At 39.4% G+C, this 19,236-nt stretch overlaps 1 non-coding gene and 1 pseudogene across 1 annotated transcript; one reads left to right on the forward strand and one right to left on the reverse strand.

Annotated features, from left to right (window-relative positions):
* The first annotated feature begins 281 nt into the window (after positions 1 to 281).
* Positions 282 to 436, forward strand: LOC123303146. The gene has a single exon (XR_006535580.1). It is a non-coding gene; the product is annotated as a 5.8S ribosomal RNA (ribosomal RNA).
* Positions 437 to 12,782: 12,346 nt separating this feature from the next.
* Positions 12,783 to 17,077, reverse strand: LOC123302931 (annotated as a pseudogene).
* Positions 17,078 to 19,236: the final 2,159 nt, after the last annotated feature.

Consider the following 19,236-nt stretch of genomic DNA (forward strand, 5'->3'; position numbering starts at 1 on the left):
TGTTAAAAACAAACCCATTTCTATAAAATATACCAAATATTAATTATTAAATCTAGCTAGCACTAACAAAAATATCAAAAATGTTATGTATATATTTATTAATACCATAATATCTTTAATTTTTTTATACATATATTTAAAATAAAAAACATAATTTATATTCTAGAAAAATTTTTTATTTAAAAAAAATTTATAAAGATATAAATTAATAATTTTATTTTTTATATTAAAAATAAAGATTATTATTAATAATAATACTTACATTTAAAATTTAAAAAGATTACCCTGGACGATGGATCACTTGGCTCGTGGGTCGATGAAGAACGCAGGTAATTGTGCGTCAACTTGTGAACTGCAGGACAGATGAACATTGACATTTCGAACGCACATTGCGGTCCTTGGATACTGTTCCCGGACCACATCTGGCTGAGAGTCGTATACATTATCTTAATATATATATTTCTTGTGTGCGTGTGTATGTAATTGAACTCCTCCTAGACGGCTGGACCGATTTTGATGAAATTTTTTGTGTGTGTTCGTGGAGATTCGAGAATGGTTTAGATTTACAATTTGGTCCAGTACAACTGTTTTTGAGGGCTCCGTACCAAAAAAATGAAAATTCATTAAATGGTGGGAGCGCATATAAATCATATCACATTATGTATACTATGTGTACTATGTATTTTTAATAGTATTCAGGTATTGTCAATAGGCATTTATTAGAGCCATATGCGAGCGCAGCGAGCTCTACTATCAAAGGTCAGGCCAAAGGTCGAAGGTCAGGCCAGTCCAATAAATAGGAGTTAAATTGGGGTTTAGCGGGATGGGTTTAGCGGACAGGCTAAACGTAGTATAGGTATTCATGAATTGGAGTTACGTTTTTACGGGACAACGTCCGTCGGGGCCGCTAGTATTAATATAATAAAAGATTATTTTATATAAAATTTTTTTTATGAACAAGAAATTTATCAATAATTAAAAAAGATAATTTATTTTTTCATATTTAATTAAATTGATAAATAAAATTTTTATAAAAGAAATGTAAAATTATTTATATATGAATGTTTTATGCCAAATATAAGAAAAAAAATTAATATAAAATGTTTTTAATAACATTTAAAATTTATATATATTTCTTATTATTTGTCGATATTTTTAAATTAATATATCAATATTATTTTTACCATTTATATATATAATATTATAAAACTTTATGTTAATAATAATATTAATAATAATTGATATTAATAATATATTTAAAATATTAAATAAAGAACAAAAACGAAAATCTCTTTAGATAAATATAAAAATAATATTATATAATTATAATAAAAAAAATTTGAGTATGATTAATTAAGAAAATTGTTTACTTATAAATATGACAAAAACATAATATATATAAAAAAAAAAAAAAAATTTTTGTTTTAATACTTCTAAAAACTTTTATGACTTCAGAGTAGGTGAGATTACCCGCTGAATTTAAGTATATTATTAACCGGAGGAAGAGAAACTAACTAGGATTCCCTTAGTAGCGGCGAGCGAACAGGGATAAGCCCAGCACTGAACCCCGTGGCTGATAAACAGACACTTGGCGAATGTAGTGTTTCGGAAGATTCAATATAAACACCTATTATTATATATACATCCAAGTCCATCTTGAATGGGGCCATATACCCATAGAAGGTGCCAGGCCCGTAGTGATTATTATTGATGGTAGGTGAATCTTTCTTTAGAGTCGGGTTGCTTGAGAGTGCAGCTCTTAGTGGGTGGTAAACTCCATCTAAGGCTAAATATTACCACGAGACCGATAGCGAACAAGTACCGTGAGGGAAAGTTGAAAAGAACTTTGAAGAGAGAGTTAAAGAGTACGTAAAACCGTTCAGGGGTAAACCTGAGAAACCCAAAAGGTCGAAAGATGAGATTCATTTACTTTTTATCGTTAATCAACCAATTTGTACTAGCATGTGACAAAAATTTTTATTAGGAATTTATTTTACTAGTAAAAATATATGCACTGCTGTATATTGTTAATTGTATGATAACGAAGGTATACACTTCTCATCTTGTAGGACGTTGCGACCCATTAAATATTAATCTATAGGCATTGGTGCGTTGATTAATGTACAATATTATTTTTTGATAATATTTTGTGTATGCTAAACGTCTATGTTTCTTGATTAATTGTTTGATGGTATTAATTAAAAAATTGATATTGAGCCGCGTTATTAACGCGTTCAGATCCACCACGAGTATAAATAGGTTTTAATTTTTTAATTAAAACATGTTATATATACGGATTTTATGCCGTATATGATACTATTTAACTGTCAGTAGATGTATGATAATGAACTGGCTCATTTTTTTTAATTAAAAATTTATCTATCAGCGACGATATAGCTTTGGGTACTTTCAAGACCCGTTTTGAAACACGGACCAAGGAGTCTAGCATGTACGCAAGTCATTGGGAACAAAATATTTTTTCATCGAAATGTTTATAAATTTTATGAAACCCGAAGGCACAATGAAAGTAAATATTATTTATATATATTTTTTTTTATAAATGATAAAAGGAGGATATATTTATACTATGTATTTAATATCGCACTCCTAGGGCGTCTTATATTATTATAATTTAGTTTTCGGATTATATTATAATAGAGGCGCACCTAGAGCGTGCACGCTGGGACCCGAAAGATGGTGAACTATGCCTGGTTAGGATGAAGTCAGGGGAAACCCTGGTGGATGTCTCAGATCAAGTTTATTCTTGGCTCTGTGCAGCTTTCCCTGCTCCTAAAACGACCATTCAGATGGCGCCGAACCACAAGCTCAATAAGCAAAACGATCGGGGACAATCAAAGAAATTGAAGAGAAGAACGGAATATGGCAGGATCCAATCCCTATATCGTAATAATGTAGCGGATGCCGCAAGAGAGGTACTGTATAGTGCTTCTGAGAGTGGTCAAATCGATTCGACTGTTTTGGGGGATTACTGGGCTTCTGATTTTGAAACTCCAAGTGCTCCGGGACAGGCTGGACGTTTGTTCCCTCATAAAGATCACCCTGAAGGCACTCTAGACTCCATCTGATCTCCTATTCACGTACGTGACGTAAAGAACCAGAAGGTTAACATCAAGTCAGCAGCTGGACCTGACGGCATAAAGCCATCAGGGTGGAACTCCGTTTCACCATTAATCCGCACGATAATCTACAATATATTTTTATTGAACGCCAAAATCGACCATAGAAAGTTGAACACCCGGACTATTTTCATTCCGAAAATCAAAGTGGCGAAACAACCATCTGAATTCAGAACAATTTCCATCGGGTCTGTTGTCATTCGTCAATTTAATAAAATTCTGGCACATCGACTCCAGAATCTTCCATTGCATGATGCGAGACAAGCTGCCTTTATGCCTGGTGACGGTTTAGCTGGTAACCTGTATCTTTTGCAGAGCCTGCCAGTCGCCTCGCGTAGAAATTACAAATCTCTGCATATAGCAAGCCTTGATGCTCGCCTCCCTGAGTTATTTGTCAATTATGTAGAGGGGTTATACAATGAGGCACGAGCATCTTTGGTGCACGATGGGAGAATATGTAGGAATGTGAAACTAAGGAGGGGTGTTCGACAAGGCGATCCATTGTCACCCTTGCTGTTCAACTTGGTTATTTCATGCGCTCTCAACCAGTTGAACCCAGAGGTTGGTTTTCGATTGGATGGTAGTACCATCGTTGGGGGTCTTGCTTTTGCTGATGACGTTCTTTTGATCTCATCAACAACTGCTGGTCTCCAAGATAGCCTTGACCGGTTTACCGGCATACTCGATGTGATGGGACTTCACCTTAACACTAAGAAGTCCTTCGCTACAAGCCAGATAGCAAGTGGGCGTGATAAGACGGTGAAGCATATTGACGAACCCTTATTCACGTTCGCGGGTGACTATCTTCCACAGAAATCTGTGCTTGATCTGTGGAGCTATCTCGGTATTAACTTCAGTAGCAATAAAGTCCGTTTCAGAGATAAACATCTTGAAGAAGATCTAATTAAGTTGACCAAGGGTCCTCTTAAACCACAGCAACGTCTCAAGATACTAACAACCGTACTACTCCCCAGGCATTATCATGTTTGGGTGTTAGGACGTACAACTGTTGGATACTTGAACCAGCTGGATCTCCAGGTACGCAAGCATGTTAGACTCTGGCTCAGACTTCCAAAAGATACCAAAGTCGAATATTATCATACGCCTGTTAAACAGAGAGGAATTGGTATTCCATGTTTAAGAATGGCTATCCCGCTTATGCGTAATAGTCGGCTAGAATCGCTTGAGAAGTCTAGTTCCCCATACTTCCAGGCCGCTTCCCGCTCGTGGTTGGTTTGTAATCAGCTCGAGTGGTGTTCGCGCGTCCTGCGAAGTCAATTGACCTCGAAAGTGATTGTGAATAACACCTTGGCAAAAGCTCTGCATGGTTCTGTAGATGGTGGTGGATTGAAGGATTCGCATCGGGTTCCTGCGTCTTCGGACTGGGTGTCGCTTCGTTCCTCCTGCCTCACTGGAAGAGACTATGTGGACTTTCACCATATTCGAGCGAACACCATTCCTACTCGTGCCAGAACTTCTAGAGGTAGCGACTACGATCGACAATGTCGAGCTGGATGCCAAGCATCCGAGACGGAACATCATGTCATCCAGAAGTGCTTCAGAACCCATGGGGGTAGAGTCGCTAGGCACGACAGAGTGGTTAGTTTCGCAGCCGCAGAACTTAGGCGTATTGGGTGGGATGTCGTTTGTGAACGTGCGTTACTTACGAATCAGGGTAAGCGAAAACCAGATATTATCGCCTCACGAGATCGTCGTGTTGTGGTAATTGATGCCCAGATAATAGGAGACGGTTATTCTTTGGATGAATCACATCGGCGCAAAGTGTCGAAATATAGGGACAACTGTAACCTCTCGGAGTTGGTGTCTGCCGAATATTCTGTAGAACACGTTTCGTTTTATAGCGTAACAGTTTCATATCGGGGTATTTGGTCTCCGCTTTCTGCTGGGGCGTTCATGGGCTTAGGTGCAAGCCGTAGAACCCTCAGTACCATCTCAGAATGCGCTTTGCGTTTTTCCTCTTGCTTAGGTAGACGTAAGTGTTTTGCCTCGCACTAAGGGTGCCCATTGGAAACATCCACTGACCCGGTACGTTCGCAAACTTTGGTTTGCGAAATACCTGGGTAGCCACCATAGTGGATCAAGGACTGATCCTATTAGATTACGATCATTGTCGTGTAGATGGGGAAGTATATATGCAGCCACATTCCGTCCGCTGATTGGCGTCTCTGTCTTATCGTTTTAGGGGAGAGACGCCAAGCTCGGATGGTTGGGTTTCATTACTAGCACATTTCGTGTCATAGGATGACTGACATGTTGCTTCCAGTGGACCACCGAACGACCACTTCCCCTACAGGCGCTTTGCAGGAACGTGATGTTGCTCCGATCCTGTGTTTTATAAATCCTAAATTTTTTTCATTGAGACTAAGTGACTTTTATCACTCTGTGTGTCAAAAGTGCGTTAGCTCTCGAGCGCAAGGCCGGCGCCTAGTTCACCCAGCTTCTTTATATATATTGATGTCTGGGGGTATCAGAACTTTTAGTCTGGACAAATAGCCAAATACCTCGTCTTCTTATATGTGACGCGCATGAATGGATAAACGAGATTCCCACTGTCCCTATCTATTCCTCTTCAAACTTAGAAGGGGTTACCACTTTGGGGAGCTTGATTTGCTCAGCAATGAAGAGGTAGGGGAGATGGGTATGGCCGAACTCCAAACTCTCATCAACGAGAGGGCGGTTGTTCGGTGGCAGGAGAGGTGTTGACAAACGGGGAGGGGCCGTGTGACGTTCCGGTTTATCCCGGATGTCAGGGACATAAATCGGTGGCGCAATTGGACGTTTTCCCTACAGGAGGGTTTCCTCCTAACGGGACACAGACGACTTTGGGGCCACCTCTTTGCGAGGGGTTTGGCGAAAAATCCAGGTTGATACTGCGGTGCAGAATGCGAGGACGCAGTGCACTTCTTATGCGATTGTGGAGCATACGATCGCTTCCGCAACCTGGATGGCATGTCCATTTGGTGGGAGGGTGGTTCATGGCGTGTCGATAGGCTCTACGCACTCGATGGCTGACTGGGGCACAAGGCGAAGAGGTAGCTGTTGGAAACTGATGGTGCATGTTTGACTGTCCCTGTCCGACGGGCGAGTTGCAGTCCAAATTGGTGATGTTCCTGTGCTGTACTTTTCGTGTTGTCGTGCCTCTTGTCAGAAGGTACGACATTTTTGTAGTTACAGGTGATGGCGCTGTTTCGGGGCGTGGCGTCGGAGTGGCCTGGCGACCTCACCCCATTTTGATTTTATCCTAGCAGGTTAGAGAGTTTTTAGACTGGCAGAGAATTCCTGCTGCCAGTTGTCTATGTTGTGGCGTCAGTCCGACAATGTTTCCATTGTCGGACACTCATTTGTTTTCTTCTTTTTACTCTTCACCAGCGGCTATCTTTTATTCTATCAGGGGCGGGATAGAGTCGTTGCGGGTCAGGCTTCACTTGGTCCCTATGTGGGGTGGACTCGGATTCACCCTAGATTTTAAATTTTGTTAAAATGTCATGTGTATGCCTGGCTGGCGTTTGTAAGAACGCTGGCCTGGCCTGGACATGCCAAGTAGTCACTAATGACATAACAAGGCATGTTTCAGGGACAACTTGCGTCCAAGCCCCATACACAGGGTGTTTCCCTTGCCTGTGTGTGTGCAAGTGAATTGAGGACGGACTCGTGGGGGCAGTGTGTTAGAGCTAACATCGCAAGCTAGAGGGGGTAGCGCAGGCCTGCTGAGACCTTCAGTTGAGGAAACACTCCTGCCTACCTTGTATTGGTGGGTGAGCAGCGTCTGGCTTCGGCCTCTGCTCGGGGGTTTGCACTAAACGCTATGGGGTGGAGTTTGCTCCCCAGGACCAAAGGTTGCGCGTATGGGAAGGAAAACCCATCAAACCAAAACCCTGTGATGTCCTGTGGCGTTTGTGGCTGTCTATTCCTAATGTATTAATGTATTGCTATTTATGGCTGGCCATTTCGGCGAGTGCACCGGGCGTGCCCGACCCCGGTGTCGTATTGGCTTTGCGGCACCCTGGCGAAGGCTATTGTACAGTCTACGGGCTGTGCAATCAAGGTGTTGCTCGTTCGGAGAGGTGAACGACGAGCTTCAGACCCTGGCCAGGAAGTGTGCGTTGAACACAGGGGTCGGAACCTGTGTTGCTCCGAGCGGGTTTTGGCGTGTCTGCGTACGGTATGGAAGGTTTCGTACCTCTCCATATCGGCGGCGTCATTAATGGGTGTTGGTCTCCTGAGTACAGGGGTGCGATGTGTAAATACCTACGGGATTTGCTCATCTCTGGGTGTACCCGTTATCAGCAATACCCGGCTCGCTCCCTCACACACGAAAGTGAAGGAGCGAGCCGGGTATTGCTACAAAAATTCTACAAAGCCTTCTACAAGTACTGCTGGGAGTACAATTGGTGGAGAGATGTCACCGTCCAGAACTGGTGGCCCGAGCGGCGCCTCGGTAAACACCGAACCGCCCGTGGGGAGTATGACGCAGGTAGGTCCTGCGAGTGGTCAGAGAGCGTCACTTAAGAGGGGCGGCACGAGCTCCTCGGGGAAGATCGGAAACGAGGTTGTTGTAGTAGAAAAACTGCCTCTGGTTGAGGAGATACATCTCAGGCGGAGGAGCGACGGAAGCGGGAGAGAGCGGGCTCGATCAATTCTGACGTGTCACCGAAGGGTTTCAAGAAACCTCGAGTGGTTCCACCGGGGACGCCTGGCTCGATTGTCTTGGTGGGATCGCAGGCGGACCCGAAAGCTTGTCCTTGTTGGGAAGGGGACCCTATGTGTGGACTGGACGCCGTAATCAATGGACGTTATTGTTGCTGCGAAGCTGTCTGGCAAAAAGAAGCACGACTTCTTGCGGGCAGCCAATAAAATGCCTGACAGTTGACGGAGGGCAGGACTGAGTTGGCCATATTGAAAAACGGGATGGGTGGTGGCCCCCGAGCTATGACCGAGGTTGTTATAGAACAAAGAAGGCCTGAGACGGTACCAGCACGGGGTGCCGAGGCTGCAGGGGTGACGCGTAAACCTGGGCGGATTTACAACATGGTGCTAAGTGCAGGCACCACACAGCCACCAAGTGAAGCACCAGCTGAGGCCCCAACGACGGCAGGCCCTAGGAACTCCCTCCGCCGCCTAACCTCCGGGTGGAGGTTAGGAAGAAGGATCGTAAGGGTAGGAAGAGGAAGGCAAAGTCCTAGCCAGTTTTGGTTAAGGGTGTTGATGGGCCAATATAGGCGGCGGCTGTCAAAGCCAAACTTGCGGCGATTGAAGACAGCGTGGAAGCTAGGATAAGGGCAGTCCGGGAGATACGTGGGGGTGTGGCCATGGAGGCGGCATCCAAGACAGATCTGCAGAAATTAAAGGAGAGTGAGGAATTAAGGAAGTGTGGGCTCACGGTGGAAGAGCCGGTAGGAACACCCCCACGCATGTTGATTTATGACGTACCGCGGAAGTGGGACGATGACTCCTTACTTAAGGAGTTTCATCGGAAAAATATGAGCGGAACGTGCACTATGGAGGAGTTCCTTGAAAGAGTGCGGGTAGCGGGGAGGTCTGGCAAGGGTGACAGCATCAGCGTAGTTTTGGAGATACCACTAAAGTGGCGACAGCCACTGATCAACAAGAAAAGGGTGTACTTGGGACTGCGAAGCATGCGTGTCAGGGAACACGACATGGTCAGACAATGCTATAAATGCATGGCGTTTGACCATGTTATGGCTCAATGCACTCTCACTAGCAGAGTGTGTTGGAACTGCGGTGGCAGTGACTATCTGAGGGCGCACTGTAAGAGCCCACAATCATGTGGTAACTGCATTAAGAAAGGTTGGTCAGCAATGGTAACATAGTGCGTCGTCACTGGGCTGTCCAGCTTACGCCCAAAGAAATGAGAAGTTAAAGGGGCGCATTAGAAGGGACTAATGGCCCTCCAAAAGAAATTTAGAGCGGTCCAGTTCAACTGTCAGCGGTCATACGCTGTTATGTCTGAGCTGGGACCTCTGCTGGTAAACAAGAGGGTGGGAGTAGCTCTCTTACAAGAGCCCTACACGGCTAACGGGGCCATAAGGGATTTACCTGCGTGGATGCGCATGTATGGGGTGGGACGGCACAAAGCAGCCATCGTCATAAGAATGAAAGCATGATGTTGGCTGAACTAACCACAGAGACTTGTGTGGTTGTATGGGTCAGGGGGGATTTTGGGGAGGCGAATTTATACAGTGCATATTGCGCCCCAAGGGATGACATTGATGTCGCGCTGGGACGGCTAGACGAAGTGTTAGATGTTTGCAGGAGAAGACTCCTAATTGCTATGGATGCCAATGCAACATCTGCATTCTGGCACAGCAAAGGAGATCGCAGGGGACGGCCCTCTGTAACGAGAGGGACAAGACTCTCTGAATGGATCTTACAGCATGGTATGGGAGTACTTAACCGACCAAGCAGCCTATATACTTTTGATGGCCCTAGGGGAATGAGCGATATTGATGTTACACTTAGCATAGGGGATTTCGGGGACAAGGGATTTTAAATGGACGCTGGTGGATGGTGGCATCAGCGACCACAATATGATTCTGCTTGACCTCGAATACAACCGGGGAACAGGGAGGATGGAACATCTGGACTGGAGCGTCGTGGGGTTGACTGGGACGCATACCGGAGCTACTTACAAAACCTAGTACCTCAAATAGGAATGGAAGGTTTCCTTCAGCTGAGCATGCGAGACAAGCTGGTGAAAGTTAGCCAGTGGATCAGCCAGGCGAATGAGGCATGCCTGGTGAGAAAGCAGAGGCTCTCCGGGCGTAAAGTTGCATGGTGGGATGCGGGCTTGAGTCAACTCAAAAGCAGGCTGCGAAGGCAGCGTCGAGATCTGCAAAAAGAGATCGCGAGGCAGGGCAGCTTATTAAACCAAAAAAAGCCGCAATACAGGAACACACGGAGGCAATACGTCAATGCCATAAAGGAGGCCAAGCTATCCCACTGGCATGAAGTAGTTAGACGAAGTGGTCCGTGGGGTACGGCATATAGAGTATGTCGTAACACTGATTTCAAGGACATAGGCTCCATAAAGGTGCGTGATGGATGGGCACGTACGTGGGATGGGAGCGCCAGGGTCCTGCTTCACGCGTTCTTCCCAGGAGCCGTTGAAGTGCCGGAACCACAAGAAAGGGATATTATAAGACATCCTCTGACTCAGGACAGGGAGTCTCGGGTCCTGTGTCAGGATTATGTTGAGTCGTCCGTCTGTTGTATGAAGATGGGCAAGGCTCCTGGTATGGACGTGATCAGAAATGAAGCAATCGCCAGGATATGGGAAGCTGTCCCAGAGGTGATTACGGATGTATTCAACTCGTGTTGGGAGGGGGGATACTTTCCAGGACCCTGGAAATTGGCTGGAGTTGCTGCTCTTCCGAAGGGTCCGAATAAGATCTTAAGTGACCCGGGGTCTATAGACCTTTAAGCCTTTTGAGTGGAATGAGCAGGGTCCTGGAAAGACTGATGGTCGATCGGCTCGAAGCATCCATGGAGGGTGGTTGGAATGAAGCCCAATATGGCTTCAGAAAGGGCCGAACCGTTGAGGACGCCTGGCTGAGGGTGTTACAACTAGTGGGTATTAGCGGGTGCAAATATGTCCTGGGAGTCTTTGTGGACTTTAGGAATGCATTCAGTTGCTTGTACTGGGAGGTGGTTAAGCAGAAGCTTTCTCATGCTGGGCTCGAGGAATCTGACCTACTGATGTGGGACAGCTATTTCACGGACAGGTATGCGGGGATCATGTCGGGCAGGAGGCGTGTGTGGGTCCAAATGACCAGGGGCTGTCCACAGGGTTCCATAGCGGGTCCAACGATATGGAACCTGTGTATGAACGATCTGCTGGAGTTGTTGTGTCATAGGGGGGTTAAAGTCGTGGCGTATGCCGATGACCTCCTCATAATGGTTGAAGCGGGTAGCAGAGAGGAGGCACTGGAAGGGGTGGAGGGAGTTATGACACCAGTGCTTGAATGGGTGGCATAAGTGGGCGTAGACGTGTCAGACACGAGGACAGTCTGCATGCCACTTAAAGGGAAGATAGGAACAGACAGACGACCAAGGTTTGTGACAAGGGAAGGAGAGGTCAAGCGTCTTGTTGTGGTCGCGGGTGTTGAATACCTGGGATTGCACATGGGCCCAGGTATGAGTGTGAAGGATCACATCGCTTCGTTCCGAACAACTGTGAACGAGCAGATGGGGATGTTTGGCAGGATCCTCAGGCGGGACTGGGGGTTGAGCGTCAGGTCCGTCCGTCATTTGGTAAAGGGGATTAGTAGAGGCGAAGGTCCTGTATGGTTCTGCAGTGTGGCATGAGGTCACGAAGTTCCAATATGCTAGGAGGGCCATAAACACAGCAGAGGGTGGTGCTGCTTGGTGGTTGGAACTTCAGCAGAACGGTCTCAACGGAGGCGATGCAGGTACTTTCGGGGTGTATGCCGTGGGACATCGAATGCCGGAGAAGGGCTGATCGCTTCATGATAAGGCGTGGAGTGTTATTTGGGGAGAATAATCTTATCTCCCATGCCGAGAGTTCGGAATTGACTCTCGCGGAAGCAGAGAAGCTCATTGATCTAAGAGCTTCCGAAAAGTGGCAAGAGAGGTGGGCCACGTCAGATAAGGGTGTGACAACACGGAGCTTCCTTAGGGATGTCAGGGAGTGTGCATGGATCAGGAACTGGAGGTTCAGTACTGAGGAGGGATTCATCCTTACCGGCCATGGGGGCTTGAATGGTCATCTTTTCATGAGAGGTTTGGCGGAAGACCCAGCCTGTCCATGTGGAAACGAATGGGAGGACAGTCTGCACTTCTTGTGTGACTGTGGCCTCTATGTGCGTTTTCGTGACACGCATGCTATGGGGATAGATCGCATAGGGGGCGACTGGAAGCTGGATGGAGTCCTTAGGACAACGAACACCAGAAAGGTGTTCACGGACTTTGTTGCACGCGCATTTGGCTTCCGGCGACGTGTGGTATCTCAGCAGCGCGAGCAAGCGCGAATATGAGCGAGCGATTTAAATCTCGTGTGACTTACAAAGTTAAAAAAATATAACTTTATTTATTAAAATGAAATACACTTTTATTTAAAACAACTAGAATACAATTTTATTTATATGTTGATAAACTTGGTTCACAAATAATAAAATATTTAAGATATTTAAATGAGAAGAGAGCTATCAAGACGAACGTATGTCAAAATCTTATAACCAATTCTGATCTTAATATCTTTTACACTGAGCTTATATACTAGTAAGATGATGTCATATCAGTTTATTACTTTAAATATTTTGGTACTAAATACAAAGTATTATTGATAATGAGTAATACTTGCTTGTTTACATATTTTTACATATTTTGATATTGATAATTTTAAAATGCATTAAGAATGAATCATATTATAAAAGGATATTTTTATGTGCCCTTTGATGAATCATAGAATGATAAAAGAATAACATTCATAACTTTATATGAGATGTGAAGTTTTGTACAATGACTTCTATATGAATACATACAATATTTGATGATTTACATTACTTAAGATATTTTAAATGATATACATTATGTAGCATATAATTCCTCCCTCCTTAGATGAAACTTTATCTGAAAAATGAAGTTTTATGAAATTTGATTATTAAGTATTTCCCATGGATATGAAAATTGTTGTTGCGCTGCATGTACTTTTCTTTCGACTGCCAATCTTTTGTTTGTTTCATTTGGAATTACCACAAAATTTTCATTTGTAGGTGCTGTAGGAGCCATAATTCTTTTATTTACTTGAGATTTCCGTTTATAAATTTTATATATTATGTAAACCATTAAAACAATAAATAGATTTATTGTAAATAAAAATGTCCAATGAAATGAGTAATGTTGATATTGATCTGTTTTTAACAATTTAAGAGAATCGATATTTTCCAGTGTTGAGCTTCGTAACTTATTAATATCTGTTGATATTGACGTTATTGTTGCATTAATTTTGTTGAATATAATTTGTTCTATTTCCACTTTAGTATAAGTTTTTAGCAATGTTCCATATTGAATACCATTAATTATCATGTAACAATTATTAACAGTGACATATATTTTTCCAATGAAATCCATTAATTTGTCTCCGCATGTTGAAGTTATATTTAATTTAGTGTTTGTTATGATTACAAAGTGATTGTCTAATACTTCGTAAATGTTGTTTTCTTCTATGTACTTTTCGTAAATACAATGTCCAATTTTCTTTTCTAATATATTTAATTCGCAGTTATTCTTTTCTCTCTTATATAATTGTACGGAATTGATGATCCAATCATCTTCTATTCGTTTGTAATCACTATCTTTAATGAATGTGAATTTATGTTTATTGTATAGGAGATATTCGGAAGTGAATTGAATTCTAATATGGTTTTCCGGGATAGGGAATAATTTTGTGAAGGTGAATTCATCTTTGTCAAAATTTGGTATTTGTACAGAGAATACTATGTTTGATCCGTTAATATAAGCTATTAATTTTAGAAATTCGTAAATATGTTCAACATTGTATAGATTAAGACTTTTATCTAGATTTTCTTTGGCTAATTCAAGTTGTTGTGGATTCAAAATATATCGGCTTATAATTCCTTGTTTTGCTAATAGTATACATTCAATAATATTATCTACATGTTCATTTAATTCACGAATTTGCTGATTTATTGTAAAAAGATATTGTTGTTCTAAAATTACTTGTTCCGTATTGTTAAGGTGTCTGGTAGTATTCATAATATTTAATAAAATATCTTGTATCTTGTTAATAGTTTCTGTGATAACATCAAATCGATTGATCATATTTTTATTTAGAATAATTTGTTTATTTACGTGATCCTTTATTAAAATTTCATTATTTTGAAGTAATTGTATTTGATTATTAATTCTATGTGCGTCGTCATCACCCATATTACCATTTATTCCTTTAATTATAGATCCTAATCCGTTCACTAAAAATCGTTTATTTCTCTTTATTTGATATCGTTTTAAACTATTAATTTTATCTTTGACTATTTGTAATCGTTGTCTAAGTTGAAAATTGGTTACTGTACCATGAATTTTTGATTCTAAGTCTATTAAAATTACATGATCTATACTATTAATTGTTGTTAATAATGGTTCTAATTTAACTATATGGATTAAATGATTAAAATGTGTAATTAATTTTCCTTGTCCTAGTTTTAAAGAGAGTAAGCCATGAGAATTGCTTATGTCGTTATATTTTATTAGTTGTCCAGTGACTGTTAATCTGTAACAATAAATTATTTGTTACCTTTTCTAATTTTAATTTTCCTTTTATGATATTTTTGCATTTTCTGTTTGTTTTTTGCTTTAATTATGTTGGCATTATTTTTTATACAAAGTTATTTAGTAAACTTTGGGGTGTTTTTATTACGTCTAGTGCTTTGTATGAATACAGGTTCGTTTTCTGCTATATCTGGAGGATCGATACGATTTATGTTAAATTTTTCGAGGTGTTCCTCAGCTTTTTTATTCAATTTTTTGATTATGTTATTTGTTACTGGAGTTATTACTGTATTTTCTCTAATACCGCGTATTACTTCGAATGGTGTTAACTTAGTAACATTGTGAATTGAATTATTATATGTTAGAACTGCTAGATTTAGTTTTTCAGTTAACGAATAATTTGGGAATTTTTGTTTTATTACTAATATTAATTCAATGAGTGTTGAATGAAATCTTTCAATTGTTGAATTTCCTGTAGAGTTTCGAGCACATGTGGTGTGATTGTTAATACCGTAAAGTTTAAAAAAATCAGTGAAATCATTTCCCTCAAATTCCATACCGGGATCATGTATAATTTTACTTGGGACACCGTGTCTACTCATGAATTGTTTTAATCCATCTAGAACATTTTTTGTATTTCTGGCTTGCATCGGGTAAACTTCTACATATCTACTAAATTTATCTATTGTTGTCAAAAGGTTAGCATTATCTATATGAAATATATCCATATGTAATAATTCGAAAGGTTTTGTTGCCTGTTCGGTTTGTACGTATTTTATTTTCAGTGGGTGGCGTTCATATTTGCATAGTTTACAAATTTCGCACTTATTTATTAAATTTTGTATTTTTGATTTCATATTATCAAAATAGTATTGCCGTTTTAATCTGTCTAAGGTTTCGTTAATACCTCGATGTAACGAGATATCTTCGTGATATCTTTTATTAAATTTATTTGTTCTTCGGGGTTCTCAATATCATCCAAAAGGGACATACATCTAATAATTTTTAATTTGTTTGTAAAATGGTTGATATATGTGTTTTGGAATATTTTAAATATTTCATTATTACAATAGATTGCGTTTTGATAATTATTATAAGTGTGTTCTTTTATTATGTCTAGCATAGTCTGTTCAGAAATTACTTTATTCATAATATATGTACGTTTTCTGGTTATAAATAGTGTAACGTTTTTGATTTCGTTTTTGTTGCCTTGTGTAATAATGATCTGTCTAGAATATTCGTTCAATGCCTGTTCTGATATGGGTATACCAGGATTTAAGTTTTCTGCATCTGAATGTACTGTACTTGTTGAACTTATGTTCATAATTTCTACTCTAGAGAGGGCATCTGCGTTTGTGTTAATTTTACCGGGCTTATGGTCGAGGTTGAAATTATAATCAGTAGGAGTAGTTTTATTTTCCATCTTACCAATTTAGAGTTAGGTTCTTTAAGGTTAAAGACCCATTTTAATGGCTTATGATCAGTTAGTATATTAAATTTTTGCCCGTAAAGATAAGGACGAAATTGCTTACAGGCCCCTACAATCGCTAGTAATTCCTTTTCTATTGTAGAATAATTACATTCGCTTTTATTTAAAGTTCTTGAGGCGTAACAAATAGGTTTATCTGAACCAACTGGTCCTTGTGAAAGAATAGCACCAATAGCAATATTTGATGCATCTGTAGTTAATATAAATGGTTTTGAGAAATCTGGATATTGTAATATTGGATCACCTTTAAGTAGATTTTTACATGTTTCGAAACTTTCAATAAAATTTTTATTGTTTTAATCAACAATGTTATTTTTTTTAGTTGTGCTGTCATAGGTTTTGTAATTTTGGCAAAATCTTTAAGTAATTTTCGATAGTAGCCTATCAATCCTAAAAATGACTTGATTTGAGTGACAGTCTTTGGTAAAGGAAACTTTTCTATTGCTTCAATCTTTTTTGGATTAGGCTTAATACCTTCTGTTGTTACTATGTGGCCTAAGAATTCAATTTCTTTATGTAGAAATTCACATTTGTCCAATTGTGTTTTAAAATTTTGTTTTCTCAGTTTGTCGAATACTTTTGATAGAACTTGGATGTGTTCATCTAGTGATGCTGAATAAATAATAATGTCATCCATATATGCTAAAACGTTATGTCCAATATATTCGCGTAACATATTATCCATTACCCTTTGGAAGGTTGCTGGAGCATTTTTAAGTCCAAAGGTCATACGGGTAAATTCGTAATGTCCGTTATCAACACCGAAAGCTGTTTTCGCTATATCATTAGGATGCATTTCAATTTGGTGAAATCCTGAGGCTAAGTCCAAGGTTGTAAAATATTGATATTTTCCTAGCTTATCCAAAATGTCGTGAATATTTGGAATAGGATACCTATCATCTACAGTATTTTCATTAAGTTTTCTATAGTCAGTTACAAGTCTAAATTTCTTAATCCCAGACGCATCTGCTTTTTTGCTAACTATAAATACTGGGGCACTCCAAGGAGAATTGGAATGTCGAATAATATTTTTATCTAGCATTTCTTGAATTTGTCTATTTACTCCTAGTTTTTGTGCATGTGGTAGCCTATAGCTTTTTATGTGAACGCGTGTTTCGTTTGTTAATTTTATTTCATGTTTTACATCAGCTGTAAAAGTCATTTCGTCGTTCGGGTTATAAAATATGTCTCTATATTTTGAACAGAGATTTATTAATTTATTTTTTTCTTCAGAATTTAAATGAGAACATCTAACATTACTATATGCAAATTTGTAATCTAATAAGTCATTATTGTTATCGTTCAAGTTAGTTAGAGGAACATAATTCTTTAACAACTCAGCAGGTAATGGTTGGCTGATCATTAATTCTTGTTGAGTATCAGAATTATTGATGGCTAAAATAGATGCGTGATAATTATGGGCAGTATAGATACCATCCGATATGTTAACATGTTGATTAAGTTGTATCTTCGGAACAAACAAATCACTATTTTTTATGTTAACTGGTAATTCTAGATATTTTTGATCATATGCTTCAAGTTTGAATAATTCGGTTTTATGGTTTGTTTTTTGTAAGAGTTTATGAGTTATACCAGAGTTAAAAGTTATGGTGTCTGTTGCATAGTTGATAAAGCTTTGTAATTTTTTTAATATTGTACTACCTATTATAGCATCAAAGAAATGATGAAAGTCGAATATGAGGAATTCGATAGGATCTGAATTATTTAGTTCTGGCATGTAGTTTACAATTATTTTTTCTGTAATTATGAAATCTTTTAAAGCGGTTGTTATTTTAGTGTTTGTTTTATATTTTGTACAATTAAGACAATGTTTAGGGAGAATAAAATTACCGTCAGCGAAAGTATCAATTAAAATTTTTAGGTTATTGATTTTTATATAGGGTAGTGTCTTAGCGTTTAGATTATTAAATTCTATGTATCCAGCTGTATGAAGGCTTTTTCCATAAAATTTTGATCATCTGGTATTTCTATACGTTCAGGTATTTTCTGAGTTACTTCAGAATCATTCAAATTTTGAATAGGGGGTGTTTCGTAATAGTAATTCTGGCTATTGTCACTAACGTATTGAGCGGTTGTGAATTCGCCGTTGTGATTTTCTTGATAATAATTTTCTTCATAATAGTTTTCTGAATAGTTAGAGTTTGGGTCAAAATACTCTTGCTCGTCTTCGATATTCAAATTATTACTTCTGTGTAACACTTGACGAGTATTACCACTTGATATGTCCATTGGAGTTGGACGATGATTAGAGTTATTATAGTTTGATCTTTGCGTTACATTCCAAACGGGTCGATTCATTTGTAAAGGCCTATAATGCTGTGGCGAATTAAAGGGATTTTGTGGTGGATTAAATCTAGCTGGTTGTAATTGTGGATGATGCATAGGGGAATTATGAGTATTATTATAGTTAGGTCTTACATTATGGAAATTATTTTGGTGGTCGATAATATTGTTGCAAATTTTTATTTGGGTATGAATAATTTGGTGAAATAGGTTTTTGTATATTTGGTTTTACATTTATATTTTGTGTAAATTTGTTTCTTTCATTGCTTGCATGTTGCATAGCAATTTCATTTTGGCAAATATCATATGCTTCTTTTAAATTTTTAGGTTTATTGGCTCTTACTATGTATCCTAAAGATGGGTTAAGCCCAGAGATGAAAGAGCTAAGTACATTGTTTGTATGAACAATGTATTGTCCTTTAGCTTCATCTACTCCTTGACTTTTATCGACAGTATTAAGTAATACCGTTTGTAAAACGATTGTTTCGGTATAGTATTCTTTTAATGATTTATTGCCTTGTACTAGAGAATTTAATTTTACATTAATAGAATCTATAGTCCGGTTGTCAGCAAAATTCATTAGTAAAATTTCTTTTATTTCGGGCCATGTATTTGGGTTGCCAGCAGCTATAAGTGCTGCTCTTGCTTGTCCCCGTAATTTTTGTTTTAAAATATTAATTATAATTTGAGATTCATGATTTGGTGGTGCTGTAATAGCTTCAGCCATTTCCAAAAAGGTATGAAGCATGCCAGGGCAACCTTCTTAAGGTTCTAATAATTTAATATATTCATTAATAGTAAATTTAGTTTCATTAATAGTAAATTTTTGAAGAATTATTTAGGTCAATTAGTAAATTTTTGAAATTTTCGTTAAAACTGGTAGTAGGTAACGATATATTTTGTAATATTAAAGTTATACTTTCAAGTTCGGGATCAACTATTGTATTCTCTGCGCCGTCTTCACTAATAATGAACAGATCGTCACTTAATCTTACTCTATGATTTGGGATAGAGGTG

This window comes from Chrysoperla carnea, chromosome X, assembly GCF_905475395.1.
Source record: "Chrysoperla carnea chromosome X, inChrCarn1.1, whole genome shotgun sequence".
Classification (NCBI taxonomy): Eukaryota; Metazoa; Arthropoda; class Insecta; order Neuroptera; family Chrysopidae; genus Chrysoperla; species Chrysoperla carnea.